General features: G+C 60.3%; 1 protein-coding gene across 1 annotated transcript in view; it reads right to left on the bottom strand.

The window, feature by feature from the left end:
- Positions 1 to 18,878, bottom strand: part of LMOD1 (leiomodin 1) — a 29,709-nt gene that overhangs the window by 9,427 nt on the left and 1,404 nt on the right. The gene's annotated exons all lie outside the window — the stretch shown is intronic.

Raw genomic sequence — 18,878 nt, 5'->3', positions numbered from 1 at the left:
GCCTCTGCTAGACTGTGGGGGGGTGGTGCCCGCAGCCTCGTCTAGACCGGGGGGGTGCCCACGGCCTCTGCTAAACTAGGGTGGTTGTCCACGGCCTCTGCTAGACAGGGTGGGGGGCCCACGGCCTCTGCTAGACTAGGGGGGGTGCCCACGGCCTCTGCTAAACTAGGGGGTGCCCACGGCCTCTGGTAGACTGGGGGGGCCCACAGTCTCTGGTAGACTGGGGGGATGCCCACAGCTTCATCTAGACTGGAGGGCGGTGCCCACAGCCTATTGTAGACTGGGGGGATGCCCACAGCCTTGTCTAGACTGGGGGTGGTGCCCACAGCTTCTGCTAAACTGGAGATTGCCCACGGCTTCTGCTAGACTGGGGAGGTGCCCACGGCCTCATCTAGACTGGGTGGGGGGCCCACGGCCTCGTCTAGACTGGGGGGGGGTGCCCACGGCCTCTGCTAGACTAGGGGGCACTCATGGCCTCTGCTAGACTGTGGGGGGGTGGTGCCCGCAGCCTCGTCTAGACCGGGGAGGTGCCCACGGCCTCTGCTAGACTAGGGGGGGTGCCCACGGCCTCTGCTAGACTAGGGGGCACTCATGGCCTCTGCTAGACTGTGGGGGGGTGCCCATGGCCTCGTCTAGACTTGGGGGGGTGCCCACAGCCTCTGCTAGACTAGGGGCACTCATGGCCTTTGCTAGACTGTGTGGGGGTGGTGCCCGCAGCCTCGTCTAGACCAGGGGGGTGCCCACGGCCTCTGCTAGACTAGGGAGGTGCCCACAGCCTCATCCAGACTTGGGGGGGTGCCCATGGCCTTGTCTAGACTGGGGGGGTGCCCACAGCCTCTGCCAGACGAGGGGGCACTCATGGCCTCTGCTAGACTGTTGGGGGGTGCCCACGGCCTCGTCTAGACTGGGGGGTGCCCACGGCCTCTGCTAAGGTAGGTTGGCAAGAGGGGGATGCAGCCTGGTGGGAACGAAGGTCGGAAGCCATTGGGCTTCTTGTTCAGCTGCTGCAGGAGTGGGTCTGTGCCCCCATCTCTGCCTCCTGTGTTAGTTTTGCCACACGGCGGGGCACTGAGACAGAAACGCCGAGGGCCTGTGTGCGTAAGGAGGGCCGAGCACGGGACGACCAGGGCTGGGTGGTCAGTCCTGAGGACCCTGACCCGCCACTCCTGCAGCCCAGAACCACCGAGGCCATGGGTCTGACGTGTGGGCAGAGTGAGGCAGGCTGCTGGGCGAGGACACAGGGGGCCCGCCGTCCTGTGGAAAGACGGACAGCTGGGGGCTGCTGTGCTCCTCGTGGCCTTCCCCAAGCAGGCCCAGCCCAGCAGAAGCCCAGAGGCCCTGGGTCGGCTAGGCCCCAGCCTCCAGGACGTTCGGAGCTGGGGGAAAGTGGGAGCTGGGAGGCAGATGGGCCTGCAGCTCAGAGCTGCCGCCAAGACGGCCATGAAGGAGCCTGTGAACAGGAGCCACCCCAGGCGCAGCGGGAGGCCAGAGGCCGGGCCCTGACAGCCACCTTACTCCATCTGACATTTCATGCTCAGCCTTGACCGCTTTGTCCAAAAGGCAGAGCAGCAGGGAGAGGCCAAGTGTGCTCTTCCAAACTGGAGACCCGTGAACCTCAGGTCCGGACCCCTAGGCCAGGCGCCCACCGGCTGGCTCCCCGCTGCTTTCCCGGGGGCTCCCCTCTGGGCTGGAGCCGCCGTCCACTGACAGTCCTCACCCCATCACTGCCAAGGAAGGCTTGTGGGCAAGAGTGAGGCGGGTCACCTGCCTGACCGGGACCCTCCAGGAGCCTGAACTCAGCAGGAAGTGGCATCGCTGGACCAAAGCCAGGTCCTGCCTCGACTGCCTAACCCCCGACCCCCCAACCCCCTCGTGCACCTCTGGTCCAGGCTCCTGTTGCCTTCACCAGGGTCGCTGCAGACGCTCCCAGGGCCTGCCCTCCCCCAGGTCCCACTTCCCACTACAGCCTCGGGCCTCTCTGGGCACGGACCTGCCAGCCCCCCATCGGCCCCCGTGGGAGAAACCGTGACTCCCACCTGCCCACCTGCCACTGCCATGGAGGGCACCGACATGGGCCTCTGCAGAGCTGCTCCCACTGCTCGGAAGGCTCCTGCTCCTCTTTGCTGATAAACTCTCACCCCAACCTTAACTGTGAGGGGTCTCAGCACAGCCCTTGAGTTCCGCCGGGTTTATCTGGTGTGTATTAGGAGCTGGCCATCTAACATTTTTCCAAACAAACAGATAAGGTCTGAATTACTTTTATGATCGGGAAAAAAACAAAAGTTATTTCACACACAAAATAAATTGCCTTTAAATATTTCTGTTTCCAAGACTTCCCCGGTGGTCCAGTGGTTGAGGCTCTGCTTTCCCAATGCAGGGGACCTGGGTTTGATCCCTGACTGGGGAACTAGAACCCACTTGCCAAAACAAAGACCCAGTGCTGTCAAATAAATAAATATTTCAGTTTCATAGAAAAAGAAAAAAGCAAAAGCCGAGATGCCTTAGGCCAGGGGCGGGGGGTGGGTGGGGACAAAGGTGGCCGGTGACCCCCATCACCCAGCCTGGCCGCACTGTGCTGGGACCCTCCATGGAGCCCGACCCTTGCCTGGCCCAGCTCCAGTGATTAAGAAGTCAGTGATAAACATTGGGCCTCCCAGAAGGGCTGGAGGGGTGTGGGCACCGCCTCCCAGGCCAGTGCAAACAGTTCATTTTTACTTCCCCGGATGGTGGGAGGTTGTGGACCTGGGCCCCAGGGCACCGTCTACACCATCTAGCCTGCGACCAGGCTAGCTCTGCGTCCACTTTGCCCTGTGAGTGGAGGGATGGAGAGCAGCTTCTGGAAAAGGGGGCGGCCCAGCCCTCACACAGAGCACCTCAGCAGACTCTACCCCTTGGCTGCCCGGTGTCCTCAGGGCCAGCACTCCATGAGAGAGACAGGAACTGCCAACCAGGGCAGGGAGACCTGCCCAGGGAAACTTTGGGGCCTGACCCCTGCCAGGAGCTCCGAGAGCCTCGCAAAGAAGGGAGGGCCCGTCTGGTGTCACCAGGCGCTTCCCTGCAGAGGAGGGGGCTCCGGTCGGTGGGGGCCATGGCTGCGCTGGGCCGGCCCCAGGCAGGACGCCCCCCAGGACGGTTTGGAGCCCCCTCCTGGGCAGAAGCAAGGGTCTGGCCACGGCTCCTCAGCCCTGAAGGCCCGGCCTGGTGTTTCTGCGGTCCTCAGGGACCTGAGTCTCTGGCCAACCGGTCTGGTGACTCATGGCAAGAAGCTCGTAGCAAACCCTTTTTTGGAGAAACCGGGGAAGCGCTTGTAGAAACAAACAAGTGGCTTTGCCCTCTGCCCCCGCGGGCCCCGCGGCCCCACATCCACCCCCAGCAGGCTGAACCCGAGAGTCCGGAACGCACTGGCGAGGGCCACTTAGTGTTTCAGTCTGTTTAGTTGTGGCACACGGGAGCCCCGCTATTCGTCGTGCAGGGGATGGGACTAGAGCCTCCCAGGGAACCCCTGCAGAGGCTTGGCTGGGACAGGAGGCAGGCGAGGATGCTCCTGTGGGACAGTCCGACGGGGCACAGCGCGCCCGGGGGTTTGCACCAGGAGAGGCTGAGCCCGGAACTGTGCCCTGAGACCAGGTCACTGCAGACCCCAGACTGCACGCGCGGGCCTCACGGGACAGGCGACGACGGAAAGGCGCATGTTTACACGGGAGGGGCCAGTCAGCCTGTGTGCAGGGAGACAGTTCTGCACGACATGACCTGGGCTAAGGCTGAGCAGTGCCCACGAGGAGGCGAATTCTATGCCCACTCAGCACAGCAGACAAGTTTTGGTCACGTGGGGACTGGTCTCAGGACTTCCAGCTCAGTTGGCTGGAGAGGTGGTGATACTTTAAACCATCTGGAGGAGGATGGAGTAGGGGGCTGGGGGCCATAGGGGTGGGGTGGGGAGCTGGGGGACCTGGGGTGGGGTGGGGGCTGGGGGACGTAGGGGTGGGGTGGGGGGCTGGGAGACCTGGGGGTGGGGTGGGGGGCAGAGGGACCTGGGGTGGGGTGGGGGGCTGGGGAACATGGAATGATGGCTTCCTGGTCCAGGACGACCCAGTGTGACCTGTAAGCCGGATGGCTCAGGAGAGAGACCTGGGCTTGAGAAGCAGATCTGGGGGTGGCAGATGTGGGAGCAAGAGTGAAGCCACAAGGATAAGGGGCGACTCTGGAGAAGGCGTGCCAGGAAGAGGGCGGGGATTCGAGGGCAGGCCACCTTGTCTCCTGAAATAAACCTGTGTCCTCTGAGGTCAGCAAAGCCACTGAGGAGAGCTTCTCCCCAGCTAGGATGGCTGCGGGAAAAGTCAGCTCATGGTGCAGCGCTCTGGAAGGCCGCCGGCAGTCCCCGAATCGCCCTTTGACCCAGCAAGCCCAGCCCTAGGTGACACACAGCCTCAGTCCACGCAGACCCGTCGCGCAAAGCGCACGCAGACGCTCACCACCAGCTCCGCTCACAGAAGCCAGAACACACGCAGACACTCACCACCCGTCGTGCAAAGCGCACGCAGACGCTCGCCACCCGTCACGCAAAGCGCACGCAGACACTCACCACCAGCGCTGCTCACAGAGGCCAGGACACACGCAGACGCTCACCACCAGCGCCGCTCACAGAGGCCAGAAGCACAGACATCCTTCCGCTGCTGATGGACAGACTCAGTGCGCTGTCCGCACACAAGCTGATACTGTTCAGCCATGAGACTAATAAAGTGCTGTATCCAACGCGGGTGAGCCCTGAAAGCTCGGTAAGGAGAAGGGGCTGGCCCCCGAGACCACCCGTGCTGTGCGTCTCCGTTACAGGGACCGTCAGGACAGGCAGAGCCACGGAGACAGGGAGGGTCGCCAGGATCTGGGGGCAGGAAGGTGGAGAGGAGCTGCGGTGGGTGCGGGGTTTATTCTGGGGCCAACGAAAATATCCTGGAATTAGGGAACGGAGTCAGTAGCACAGCTTAGTGAATTAGTTTTAAAAAACCCCAAATTGCACACTTAAAAGGCTGAATTTTATGGTATGTGAATTATCACAATAAAAATTTAACGATAATTAGAAGAGGTCTTCCTCTTAATCACAGACACAATGATAGAAAGGTTATACTGAACAAAATCTTATTTTACACACTGTGTTTATCTCCTCTTGCTTTCGTTTCTAAAGGATAACGACTAGACAAGGAACTGAAAATATAAAATGAGCCTATGTGCCTGGGGCCATTTTGGAAACTACTATATCAGACCAGCCCATCACCCACTCCAATATTCTTGCCTGGGAAATCCCACAGCACAGGGTCGCAGAAGAGTTGGACACGACTTTGTGACTAAACAGCAGCAACAAATCCAGCGCACACATAATGGGGGTCACACCCGCAACCTTCGATGGTCTAGTAGCCAGGTCGAAAAAAGTAAAGCAAACAAGCGAAGTGAACTTGAATAATGTGTGTGCTGAAGTGTCGGTGTCCCGGAATCAGAAGGCGCAGCCACGAACCTTACAGATCCATGTTTCTGCGCATTGACTGAACAACCTTGAATCAATCCTATCCTTCCATTTCCCAGCATCCCGAGAACACGCACCAGTGTGCACACACACATGCACACACATGCACACCCGGCCCCACGGCAGATTTGTCTCTGTGAAGATATGCCCTAGGGACACACACAGGAAGGGGTGATCACAAGATTTTCTAATAAATCCTGTGTTTTAAAAGCATCAATAAAAATGAATGTTTTAAACCCATCCCAAAATTATTTCTACCTGTGATCACTATAAAATTCCTGATGAGATGCTTCATACTCTCTTCCCCACTGAGCCCTATAAGTTTGATGACTGTCGCCCTCCACCCCAGCCTGCGCGGGGACTGGTCCCATGCAGAGCAGGGCCAGTCCTGAGTGACTGCACCTGCTCGGTGTGGGCAGTTTCCTCCCTCTGCTCCTCCCCATCTGTGATGAGCATCAAAGCCTAAGTAACAAGGGCTCGTGTGACTCCTAAAGACCCTCAGTAACCCGGTGTCACGGGAGGGGCGAGTGGAGCGACCGCAGCTGGGGGGCCTTAGGGGTGGGTGGGAGCTGGCGGAGCTCTGGGTCTGCGTCAGGGAGGAGCCCGCCGGGGACCCCTGAGGGCGAGGTGGCTGGGCCAGCGGGTCCAGACGCAGCCCCTGCCACGGCAGGCACACCGCCTGCGCCGCGCTCAAGGGAAGGCCCTGAATGGAGGTCGAGAGGCTTCTTTCTCCTGCTGACGTGAAGTCAGGAGGAAACACTGGAGATGCTCCCTCGTCGCAGCTGGGTGACCTCCTTGGCCCCGGCTCCTGTGTCTGACAAGCAGGCTAAACCCTGCCTATCCTGTCTACACTGCAAGACTGATGCGAGGGAATTCAGGCGGTGTGTGGGGAAGCCGGTGGGAGACGGCTGGGGCTGGTAGGCAGCGTCCCAGGACGTCCCAGAGCTTGCCTGCGGCTGCGGGGCCAGGACCCCGTCCTCTGCTCCTCTGGGGCGGGAACTGGTGCCTGGGCTTTGGGGCCTTGGGGGGCCCTTGGGTTCTCAGAAGCAGGAGGGTGTCCAGGGTGTCCCGTTTGGCATCTTCCCACACGTGCAGTTTCCCAGGCTGGAACCTTGTCCTCTCTGTCAGTAGGAACAACTTTCTGCTCCCACTACCGAGAGAAGCCCGCTCACCCGCCCCGTCACACTGCAGAGGCAACCCGGTCCCAGGGTGGGCGGCTGCCCCTTCACACTGCAGAGATGACCCGGTCCCGGGGTGGGCAGCTGCCGCCCGGCAGGACCTCAAGCCTCTACCAGCAGCTCGGGTGAGCCTCTTGTCTCCCATCCTGGGGCGAGCATCAGCCCCAGAGTCTCCCGCGTCCAGGCTGTTTTTCCTCTCCTTCCCGAGTCTGTCTCGCCCATTTGTCCACGGGGCTCAGCTGGGAACAGTGTGTGAACAGCTCTGTTTATCCTGGGGTTTGGCTCCATGTCTCCGGGGACGGATGCCAAAGGCCAAGGGAAGGAGCCTGTGTCTAGGATCCGCTTGGGGACTTGGAAAGTGCGTTTATTGGAAACCATGGAAATGTCCAAATATAGGCAAATGGCTCAGCCCAGCTGTACAATGGAGGGTAATGGCCCTGAAAGTGATGTTCAGGAAGGACTTTTAGTGATGTGGGAAAGCGACGACTGTCAAGTGATAAGCAAATAGTAATAATAATAAGCAGGAGACCACATATGTGAATGTGTGTGTTTGTGCATGAAGTGACCTCAGCGACAAAAGAAAACGTGTACACACACCTGCCCCCGAGACGTGACCGCAGCTGCCTCGCTGAGCTAACGGGGCAGGAGTCATGGGTTGTTTCCTCTCTTTCCCCTGTGTTTTGATATTGTCTATATGGAACCCACGCCAGTGCTCCTGCCTGGAGAGTCCCAGGGACGGGGGAGCCTGGTGGGCTGCAGTCCATGGGGTCGCTAAGAGTCGGACACGACTGAGCGACTTCACTTTCACTTTTCACTTTCATGCATTGGAGAAGGAAATGGCAACCCACTCCCCAGTGCTCATGCCTGGAAAATCCCATGGACGGAGGAGCCTGGTGGGCTGCAGTCTATGGGGTCGCTAAGAGTTGGACATGACTGAGCGACTTCACTTTCACTTTTCACTTTCATGCATTGGAGAAGGAAATGGCAACCCACTCCAGTGTTCTTGCCTGGAGAATCCCAGGGACGGGGGAGCCTGGTGGGCTGCTGTCTATGGGGTCGCACAGAGCCGGACACGACTGAAGTGACTTAGCAGCAGCAGCATAATAAGCCTTATGACACCACAATTATAAATTAATCTTGTAAAGAAATGACACAAATGAACTTCCTTAGGAAACAGAAACAGACTCACAGGGTTAGGAAAGGAGCTTGAGGGATCTGGGGGAAGAATGGTGGGAGGGCTACTCAGGGAGTTTGGGGTGGACAGGTGCACACTGGCCTGTTTAACATGGATAACCAACAAGCACAGCTCCCCACGCACAGCACACAGGGAGCTCTGCTTGATGTTTTGCGGCAACCTGGTTGAGAGGGGAGTTTGGGGGAGAATGCATACGTGTACACGCATGGCTGAGTCCCTTGCTGTCCACCTGAGCCTATCACAACATTGTAAATCAGCTATAACCCAATGCAAAATAACAAGTTTGAAATAAATTATTCTTTGAAGAAACAGCACCTCCAGTGACAGGGGTAGGGAGTAAAACACAAAGCCTCCGCCTCCCGCAACTTGCAGGAACCCCGGCCACTGGCCACTGGTGTCTTTGGCATTTGGGTCACTAGCGGACACTGTCCTGGTGGTTCAGCAATAGCGCGCATGATCTCCAAATAACACACAGGGGCAGGGGGTGGAAGTAGGAGTCCTCTGCCGTTGGAGTAGGGGAGATGATCCATCTTGGGGACATTTGGTACAAGCAAAACAGCTCACCCCTTCTGGGGCAGAGATCAAAGGTCAAGGCAAAATGGTCTGCCCATGTCCGTGGGGATTGCAGGAGAATGCCCTGAGGTGTCCAGCGTATGTAGCGAATTAGTTTCTTTCCTCTGTGTTTAGAACGGGACCAGCTATTTAGCATCTCTGGGAGAACTGAGGAAATAGTCGTGTGGTTAATTCTCTGCAGGGCTTGGTCCTCCTGCAGAGCCCTGGAGGGAAATCTGATCCTCGTCTCTAAGGGCCTGCTCCCTGCTCGCTCCAGCCTCACCGTCTGGCTTCAGGAGGCACGGCGTGCCTGCCCGGGTCAGAACCGGCATGTCCGGACCCCAGCCTCTCCGTGGGCGGGCCTGCAAGGCCATGAGCAAGGCCGCGCTGGGCTCTAGGGGTGGCCTGCCTGAAGCCACTTCTCTGCAGGAGCCGCCTCCTGCTCTGGGTCTAGAGGCAAAGCTGTGAGGTCCTGCAGACATTTCAGGGCGAGCCGGTGATGGGTGCCGACGGCCCAGCTGGCTGAACGTGGAGCTGGTCACTAATCCCCTCTTCAGTGTGTCTCGGGGGCCCCGAGATCAGAGGAGAACTCGGTGGGTCTGGCTAAATAAGCAGCCTGTGACCTCGGGTCCCTGGGGCCAGGGGGGTGGGGGGGGCGGGGAGCAGTAAGAGACAATCAGAGAAGGAGAGAATGGAAGTTAAAACTGAGTCGCTGAGGCTCACTCTGTCCAGAACAAACCGAGGGGGACAGAGGGCTGGGCATCTCCGGGCGTGGGGGCCCCAGGGGGTAAACTCGTGGATGACTCCACGGATTGTTACAGGAACTGGAAAAAAGGGATCACGCCAAGTCTCTCTCCATTTGAGGCTTTGGACACAAAGTCATGTTTTCCAATTATCTCCAAAAAGCACAGATGAATCGATAACTTCTGCAAGTCCCGTCAAGCAGAAAGAGAAGGGCACTCACTCACTCCTCCTCTGTCCCCTCAGCCTTCGGCTGTGTGTGGGTGTGTGTAGGTGTGTGTAGGTGTGTGTGGGTGTGTGTGGAGCGGGCCCTGCACACAGAGGAGTGGGGAGGGATGGGGGGTGGGGGGCGGGGTGGACGACGGGGCCGGGAGGCCGGGACATCAGGGTTCTGTTGCCAGGAGATCTGGGGGCATGGCAGAGAGTGAGGCAGCCCCCTGCTCAGTAGAGCACAGAGGCGGAGGGGACACAGGCTCCAGGGCAGTGATGATTCATTTATTCTTGGACCAGTTGAACTTGAGACACTTGAGGAGTCCAGGAGGCAAGTGAACCATCTGGACTCAGAATGGAGATCTGGGCTAGTGGGCGGGCAGGCCAGGTGGAGGGCAGGACCCTGCGCACAACGGAGTCTGGACCCCAGGGAAGGTGGGCGGGAACAGCTGGAGAGGAAAGAAAGCCAGAGGGCTGGTCTGAGCATCGAGGGGCGAGGTGGAGTCGGGGGGGGGGCAGAGGAAGCACACGGATCAGACCCGCCGAGCCAACGTGCCCAGGAGGGTGCCCAGGGGGTGGGGAGCGCATCCTGGGTCCTGTGGGGGTGGGGGGCAGGAAGAGAGCAGAGAAAGAAACACACAGAGAGACAGAGAAAGAAGCAGGCCTGGAGAGAAGACAGCCGTCTGGGGCGCAGGGGTGCTGGAGGAGCCGGCAGCTGGCCCGTCTTTCCCGGGTGAGATGAGAGGCGGGAGCCCTCATGCCCTCGGAAGCCAACGGGTCTGGAGGAAGCAGAAGAGGAACATGAAGCTATTCTCACCCGAAGGCTTCCAGTTGCTCGGAACCCCGGGGTCTGGGGGGTGTGGAGCGCTGGAGTGAGGCTGACTCTGGAAGAAGCGAGGGAGTACAGAGGGGGCTCAGGGCCTGGCTGAGGCCACGCTCCACCCACAGTGGCCCTGACACACCCTGACACAGCGGCCGTGTGGTTCTCTCCAGGTCTGAGGAGGAGCTGGGCAGGCGGGCCAGAGGGTGAGTCTCATCCAGACGGGTGATGGAAGGCAAGGACCAAGCGTGAGAAGCAAGGTTGATGCTGAGAATGACTAAGACAGAAGCCAAACGGGGAAGGAGGTGAAGCTGAAGGGTCTGAATGCGGAGGCGGGTCTCGCTGCCTTGGATGGAAGAGGCCTCCTTCTCTGAGAGAGTCCAGGGGTGCTCTGAGAGACCCCCGGGGGCCTCAGTGCAGCTCCAGGTCTGAGCAGAGGGCCTGACCTGGGATGAGGCAGGTGGATCTGCCCACCCAGATCTCCATTCTGAGTCCAGATGCCCCAGGACGTGAAGGCATCAGGCTGCCCTCAAAGATGGGCTCCTGGGGAAGTGACAGCCAGGGCCATCGCGTGACTAAATGCCCGCCGTCCACAGATCACTGGGTGAGAGCCTCTGCAAGCTTTTTTGCCCCATCCTCAGAGACTCCAGGCTAAGTAGGATCATCTCCATTCACCAGTAAAGAGATGGAAACTCCATTACGCATTCTGTGTTCCGGCAATTCCACTTGTAGGCTTGTCTCCAACAGAAATGAAATCATAGGGGCACTCAAAAACATGCAAAAGTGTTCATAACAGCATGGTCTGTAACACCATCCAAGGGAGACAAGCCATGCGCCCATCAACTGTTCAATGACAAGTAAGTCACGGTAAATTCTTACAAGGAGATACGGCAGTGACGATGAAAATCAAAAAAGCTGCATGGCGGAGTCTCACAAATATGAAGACGGGTGACAGGACGCACTCTACAGTTTAAATACGATTCTAAGTGGGCAAAAGCCTCCGGGCAGGGAGGAGGGGCGTTGTTACACTGGCTGTCGCTCACTTTGTGGGGATCGGGGACGTCTGTACTCATGTTTTGTACACTTCTGTATATATTTTATATTTCAGTACAAACATGCTAGAAAAAACTCCATTCTTGTCCAGAAGACATAGACAAGACACTGAAGAATAAAAGGAAGAAAGAAAGTGAAGCTGTCTAAGGCTCGGAGCTCCCTCGAGGCTGCGTACTAGTGACCATCCTGCAGGGAGGCAGCCTGGGGCCTGGTCCACCCCCCGGCCACCACTGGGCATGGTGGCCTGGAGGCAGGGATCAGTGCCCTGGAGGGGGTGGACCACTGGCATGGTGGCCTGGAGGCGGGGATCAGTGCCCTGGAGGGGGTGGACCACTGGGCATGGTGGCCTGGGGACGGGGATCAGTGCCCTGGAGGGGGTGGGCCACTGGGCATGGTGGCCTGGAGGCGGGGATCAGTGCCCTGGAGGGGATGGACCACTGGGCATGGTGGCCTGGAGGCGGGGATCAGTGCCCTGGAGGGGATGGACCACTGGGCATGGTGGCCTGGAGGCGGGGATCAGTGCCCTGGAGGGGATGGACCACTGGCATGGTGGCCTGGAGGCGGGGATCAGTGCCCTGGAGGGGATGGACCACTGGCATGGTGGCCTGGAGGCGGGGATCAGTGCCCTGGAGGGGGTGGACTGCTGGGCCTGGAGGCGGGGATCAGTGCCCTGGAGAGGGTGGACCACTGGCATGGTGGCCTGGGGGCGGGGATCAGTGCCCTGGAGGGGTGGGCTGCTGGGCCTGGGGGCGGGGATCAGTGCCCTGGAGGGGGTGGGCTGCTGGGCCTGGGGGCGGGGATCAGTGCCCTGGAGGGGGTGGGCTGCTGGGCCTGGGGGCGGGGATCAGTGCCCTGGAGGGGGTGGGCTGCTGGGCCTGGGGGCGGGGATCAGTGCCCTGGAGGGGGTGGGCTGCTGGGCCTGGGGGCGGGGATCAGTGCCCTGGAGGGAGTGGGCCTGGGGGCCTGGGGGCGGGGATCAGTGCCCTGGAGGGGGTGGGCCTGGGGGCCTGGGGGCGGGGATCAGTGCCCTGGAGGGGGTGGGCTGCTGGGCCTGGGGGCGGGGATCAGTGCCCTGGAGGGGGTGGGCTGCTGGGCCTGGGGGCGGGGATCAGTGCCCTGGAGGGGGTGGGCCTGGGTGCCTGGGGGCGGGGATCAGTGCCCTGGAGGGGGTGGGCCTGGGGGCGGGGATCAGTGCCCTGGAGGGGGTGGGCTGCTGGGCCTGGAGGCGGGGATCAGTGCCCTGGAGGGGGTGGGCCTGGAGGCGGGGATCAGTGCCCTGGAGGGGGTGGGCTGCTGGGCCTGGGGGCGGCTCTGGCAGCTCTTGCTGCTGGCACTCAGGGGCCGGGTTTCCCGTCAGGGGCGTTTCGTGTCTTTCTGGCATAGAGGAACCACTGAGCACTTCTCTCGGGGCCTCTGACCACAGCTTCCCAGCTCCTGCCCACCAGTCGCCCCTGCTCGGCAGCCCCATGCCCCCCAGGGCAGCATGGGCACCAGGCCACACGTGAGAGGCCGAGCTCCCTGCCGCTCCCCACGCTCGCTGCGCTGTGCCCCCTCAGTGTGGGAGGCGACCCCCCACCCCACAGTACGTATGTGCCTGAGGGTCTCCCCCACTACCGACCCTCCTCACAGCACAGAACACGCTGTAACAGCTCATCTTTTAAACAAACACTCCTGGGATCCATGTTGACCCCTGACTGGTGCCCATTTCTTCACTTCCTGTCGGAAGGAAGCTTCTCAGGTCCTGTCTGCAGGCCTCCCCCCTCCCCTGCATCCTCCTCAAGTCCACTCTTTATTTTATTTTTTTAAGATTTTTTTGGATATGGACCATTTTTAAAGTGTTCATTGAACTTGTGTCAATACTGCTTCGGTTGTTTATGCTCTGTTTTTTTGACCCAGAGCCATGTGTGATCTGGTTCCCTGACCGGGAATGGAGTCGACACCCCTCTGCTTTAGACGGCGAAGTCATAACCCCTGGGCCCCAGGGAAGCCCCCAGTCGTGCCCGTGCGTGCGTCTTGTCCGGGTGCCAGTGGCTCCCGTCTTGCCAGTGGTCACAGCGCCTCTCGTTCTCCTCTTACTGCGTCTCTCAGCTGGAACAGAAGCAGCGGGTACACCTGCCCCAAGCCCGTGAGCCCGTTTCCCTCCCCAGGCTCCTTCAGGGCCCCTCTTCCTCCTCGAGCACCCGAAACATTGGTGAGTCAGAGTCCCTGCTGGAGGGACAGGGTCCTTGGCCCACATTCGCTCCCTCAGTGCCTCTTCCAGGCTCAGGAGTTTTGGCATCACCTCCCCTTTCGGGCTCCCAGACTCCAACTCGGACTTGCACCTGTCGACCCAGCACTCCCTGGGGGGTCTGCTGAACTCCTCAAGCACCCTTCACCTCAAATCCCACCTCACGTCAGTAAACAGCACCAGATGTACCCCTGGGTCAGACCAGACTGGGCCCCCCACTCCTCTCTGGACCCCAAAAGTTCAGTCAGGGCTGGCTGTGCTACCTGAAGAGCATTTCCCGTATCTAAGCACTTCTCCCCAAACCATCCTTGAGCTCTTGCCAGACCCTTCAGCTCCAATCTTGTCCTGCCGACAATGCAGCTGGCAGAATGATGGATGCTTCTAAAAACGGAAATCAGATCACATCTCTCCCCTGCTCAAAACCCTCCAACACCATCCCACCCACTGGGAGCTCCCCAGGCTGACCTGTGATGCCCTGCGTCACCTGACCCTCCAGCATCGCCTGAACCTCCTGCCTCACCTGAACCACCTGCATTGCCTGACCCTCCAGCATCGCCTGAACCTCCTCCATCACCTCAATGTCCTGCATCACCTGATCCTCCTTCATCACCTGAACCTCAAGCATCACCTGAACCTCCTGCCTTGCCTGAACCTCCTGCCTCACCTGAACCTCCTGCATTGCCTGAACCTCCTCCATCACCTGAACCTTCTCCATCACCTGACCTTCCTCCATCAACTCAACGTCCTGCATCACCTGATCCTCCTGCATTGCCTGAACCTCCTGCATTGCCTGAACCTCCTGCATCACCTCAACCTCCTGCATCACCTCAACCTCCTGCCTCACCTGACCCTCCAGCATCGCCTGAACCTCCTGCATTGCCTGACCCTCCAGCATTGCCTGAACCTCCAGCATTGCCTGAACTTCCTATACCGCCTGAGCCCCTCCCTACCTCACCTGAACCCAGCCTACTCCCAGTCTCATCCATGCCCTGGCCCAGGGCTCCCCTACTCCAGTCACAGGCCCGGCTGGCCTCTGACGGCTGTCCCTGCTCCCGCTGCAGGCCTTGCGTTTGCCCTGTCCTCTGGATCGCCTGTGGCTGACCCTTCAGTCCACCCCTCGCCTGCTTGCTTGTCACCTCTGGGCAATGTCTCCCTGATGCCTGGTTGGAATCTCCCCCACCAAGAAGGTCGGTCCTACACTCTTTCCTAAAACGAGGTCATTCTTTACAACAAACAGATGTTACCTGTTCTGTGTGAAGATGCTGTGAATGGTCTGTACAAGCACTGTCTGTCTCAGCCACTAGAACGTGAGCTCAGGACTACGGCCCCTCCGTCTTCCTCACTACTGTGTCCCAGCATTTAGAAAGTGCCTGCTAGGAACTCACGTGGTTGCTGGAGAGTTAATGATGTGGTGGAATCTGCCTGCCCCCTTAGAAACACAAACACGGTCCGTGAACCCTGCCTATAGGGACTGGAGAGAGGGTGGTGCCCCCAGCCCCAGCTCCAGGCCCCCAGCCCCCAGCCTGCCACATGCCTTCTGTGCCCGGTGATGGGCATGACTTCTGTCTTGTGGATGAGCATCCCGGGCTCAGGGAGCGAAGGGCAGGTCTGAGTCCCAGTCCAGCTGCCTCTGGAGACCCTGCCCTGATGTCCAGCTTGCCACCCTCTGTGCTTGGATGGTCCTCCTTTCAGGGCAGGAGGTGTCCTGCTGGCCCCGCGCAGGACGTGGAAGACAGGCTGAGGATGTGACAGGCGGAGGGCCGAGGACCCCCCTGGGGGTGGGGGTGGGAGAGGGGCGGAGGGTGTGGGCAGGAGGGTGTCCGATTCCTAGTTGTTTGTGAACAGCATCCTGACAACCAGGGGTTCTTTTCTGCAGGGATCCCAGAGACAGGGAGGGCTCACAGTCAAAACTTCCCTCAGCTGCCCCGCCCCACTCGCATCCAGCCCTGGGACTTGGCCCTTGAGCATGAAGTAATTAGGCAGAGGCTCAAGGAACCAGGCCATGGGGTGGCGGGGGGGGGGGGGGGCAGGAAGTGATGAAACACTCCCCTCCCACCGACCCTCAGCCCCTCGCTGCCCCCAGCAGGGCATTGTGTGACCTCATGAGAGATTGAGAAAAAGTTGATCTGGCGCAAACCCAGGCTTGAAATCTGCAGGATTGGGGGGGAGGGGAAGTCTCTGTGCCATGTCCAGCTGCCATCACAGTCCCTCCAAGGTCACGGTCCCCTCCAAGGTCATCTGACAGGTAACGCTGTTGACTCAAGGAGCCACACTGATGGTCCAGGAAGTTCTGAGCACTGACTATGAGCTCCCTTCCTAAGGGGAGCAGCTGAGTTCTCCAGCAGTCACGCCCAGACGCCTCGGGCTCCAGACACCAGGGGCACCCCCCACCCCAGTCAGCCCTGGGGGGACAGACTCCGAATCCAGACCCTTTCTTCCTTCACCAGCTACACCAGAAGCGATCTAGTAAACAAGCTCAGAATGATCTGGAAAGACTATTCCTGTTTATCCAACTTGGCAGGCTTCGAGTATTAACTATCCCCCCCCGCAGCCCCCTCCACCGAGCTATGCTTTGCTGCTCCCCCGGCTGCTGTGAGCGCGGTGGCCTGGACCCCGTCTTCCGAGCACCCTGGGCCCAGCTGAGCTGTGGTCTGACACAAATGTCCCAGCCTCCTGGGTGGGGGAGCAGACGGTGAGTGTGGGCTCTGTTCCTACCCTGGGGACCCTGAGTCCCCCACCTGCCCGATGCTGGTAGCAACCTCCCGCTGGCCAGTAGGACACTCATCCCACCCTGCCCGTCTGCGCCCCCAGCACTGCCGGGCTTCTCCAGCGTCCGCATCTCCGTGGTCCTGCCCCCTCCCCTCCATCCCCTGGACCAAGCTGAACCCCTGCTGGGGAGGAGCAGCCCCCAGGAGCAGCCGAAGGCCGTGAGCAAGCTTCACTTGTTCAAAATTCACTAAACTGAATATTCTATATAGATGGAAGAAACTACATAACACATGAGTGAGAACAGTGATTAAAACAAACGCGCCTGGATCCCACCACCTAGTTTAAGAAATGGTCAGTGGCTCTTTCTCAGCCCGGACGGGCGGAGGCAGCTCTCGGGTCCAGGATGGGACCTGGACCTGCCTGGTGCCCGCCTCCTATCCCCTCTCCTCCCCTCTGCCTGGCCTCCGGGCTATTTTGGTTGTGTACCTATCGGGGTTAATCTCCTTAAGCAAGGAGCCGTGCCACCCAGGGCTCTCGGCAAAGGGCAGCCTAAGGGCTGGGGCCGCCCTGCTGTTCCACATCCCCCCGCGGGGGTACTGTGGACACTGGGGGGGACTGAGTCTGGAGCTGACCGAGTGTGGAGGCGTGGGCACAGTGGCTCACGGGGGGCCTCCGGTCGGTTCTGGAGTTTACCCCAAAGGGGAACCCACCGAGGCCTCCTCCAGGCCAGCTGAGCTGCCCGCTCCTGGCTGAGCGCAGGTGCTAATCCTGGCCCTGCCACGTGGGGGTGCGGAGGGGCAGGTGGGAGGTCCCCTCCCCCTCGGGAAGGAAAGAGAGCATGCAGCTGACCGGCGGGATCCGGTTCCCGAAACCTGAGCTGGGACTAGGGTTTCACTGAACTCTTGGCTGCACACCTGCCGGCCATCTCCCACCTGGGCAGGAGGACAGGGGCGGCACCCCCCCACACCCCGGCTTTAGGGGAGGGAGGGGCTTGCTGACCCCTGCTCTCCAGACAGAGCTAGCCTGTCCTTCAGACCCACAGGAGCTGCATGAGACGGCAGACTCAGAAAGAGCGTGGCGGGAGGGCAGCATGGGCTGGGATCAGGTGGGCACGCCTGGGATTGGAGCGCTCAGATCAGACGGGGGCCGGACCCTGCCGGGGGCGGGGGAAATCAGGGAAGACTCCCTGGAGGCTGTGGCGCCTAGACCCAAGGACAGATGAGAGCTGACCCACAGGAAGCAGGCAGTGCGGGAGAAGCAGAGCAAGGTCTCTGCCACAGCCTAGACCCACCCCACACGACAGCCAGCGTATGGAACTTGGGGGCCCTGTCCAGGGCCCTGTCCCAGGAAGAGCCAGAGCTTAGGATGCAGGCTGGGCCCGCCTTCTGCTCTTGGTTTCTGTCTATTAAAAAAAAACAGCCACCATTTTACTACGGAAAATCTCAAACACACCCACAGAAGCAGAGAGGCGAACACGACGGCGCCCCACAATCTCCCAGCAGCTCCGGCACGAGCACCTGTCCACCAGCGGACACTCTGCCCAGTCCCCTTGCCACAGTCCTTGAAACAAGTTCCCTGACCCCAGCAGGCTTTCTCCCGTAGGTATTTCGTATTCCCATCTAGAAGACAAGCATCCTTTCACAAGCACGCCCACAGCCTCAACACCGTCATCAGGTCGGTCGCAGTTGGTGCCTTACTCTCTCCTCCAGAGGCACCCCAGCCCTGGCCCGCCCGCCGGTCGCCGGTCCCCCGACCCTCCAGCCGGCTCCCCAGCTCCCGGGCCCCTTGACCCGGCGAGCTGACCAGGTCGGAGTGCCTGTTACCGCGTGTCCACAGCCCCCCAGCTCACTAAGTGCTCTGCGTGCCTCGGTCCCTTTGGCTTCACACCGGCCCAGGAGTTGGACCAGCTGGTCACACTGGCCCCCATGGCGGGGATGAGGAGACCAAGGCAGGTCCCAGCGAGGGACACTTGTCCTCAGACCAGGTATTTCAAAGCCACGTTCATACCAGGCTCCTGTTTGGCTAAGCGCGCTGACCAAGCCGTGTCCCAGGTTCCTGCCCATGTTCCCACCCCCAAGTGACACAGGGGACTCTGCCCACCTCCAGGAGCCTAGCCTGAAGAAAGCGCTGGGGGCCTGAGGGCCTCTCCCCAAGGGAAACAGCCCAGGGGCACCTCCCCAACCAGGCACCACCGTGTCCCCCGACTCGGTCTCTGCCCGCGAGACGAGTGTCCACCTGGCGCCCACGGCCGGCTGGGATGGGCAGCTCCCGCCGGAGGAACTTCCCGGTGCGTGGGAGCCCTTCCTGGCTCTGCGGCCTGAACGCCTTGCTTCGGATCAGGACTGTTTTGTGCGGCCGGAGACCTTTGCAGCCGTGGGCTCAGAGCTCAGGGCCTGGGACCGAGGGGCCCAGCGGGGCCTGGACAGCAGCACCAGTGCCAGGGGCACCTCACTCCCCTTCCGTGGGTCCCGACAGCCCCTCGAGGCACAGCCCCTGCAGCATGTCCCACCCCGCCGCCGCTCCCTTCGGGGTTTTAGCATTTACCCAGCACCACAGAGCTGGGCCTGGACCTTGCCCCAAGATAATAAGCTCCTGGCTCCCCTCAGGCTCCCCGACTTTTAAAACTGAAGTATAATTGACCTAAGATGCTATTGCTCTGCTAGTTCCTGGTGCCCAGC

Source organism: Bubalus kerabau, chromosome 5 (genome assembly GCF_029407905.1).
Source record: "Bubalus kerabau isolate K-KA32 ecotype Philippines breed swamp buffalo chromosome 5, PCC_UOA_SB_1v2, whole genome shotgun sequence".
In the NCBI taxonomy this organism is placed as follows: Eukaryota; Metazoa; Chordata; class Mammalia; order Artiodactyla; family Bovidae; genus Bubalus; species Bubalus kerabau.
Note: the sequence above shows the minus strand (reverse complement) of the source record. Positions and strands in the feature narration are given on the sequence as shown.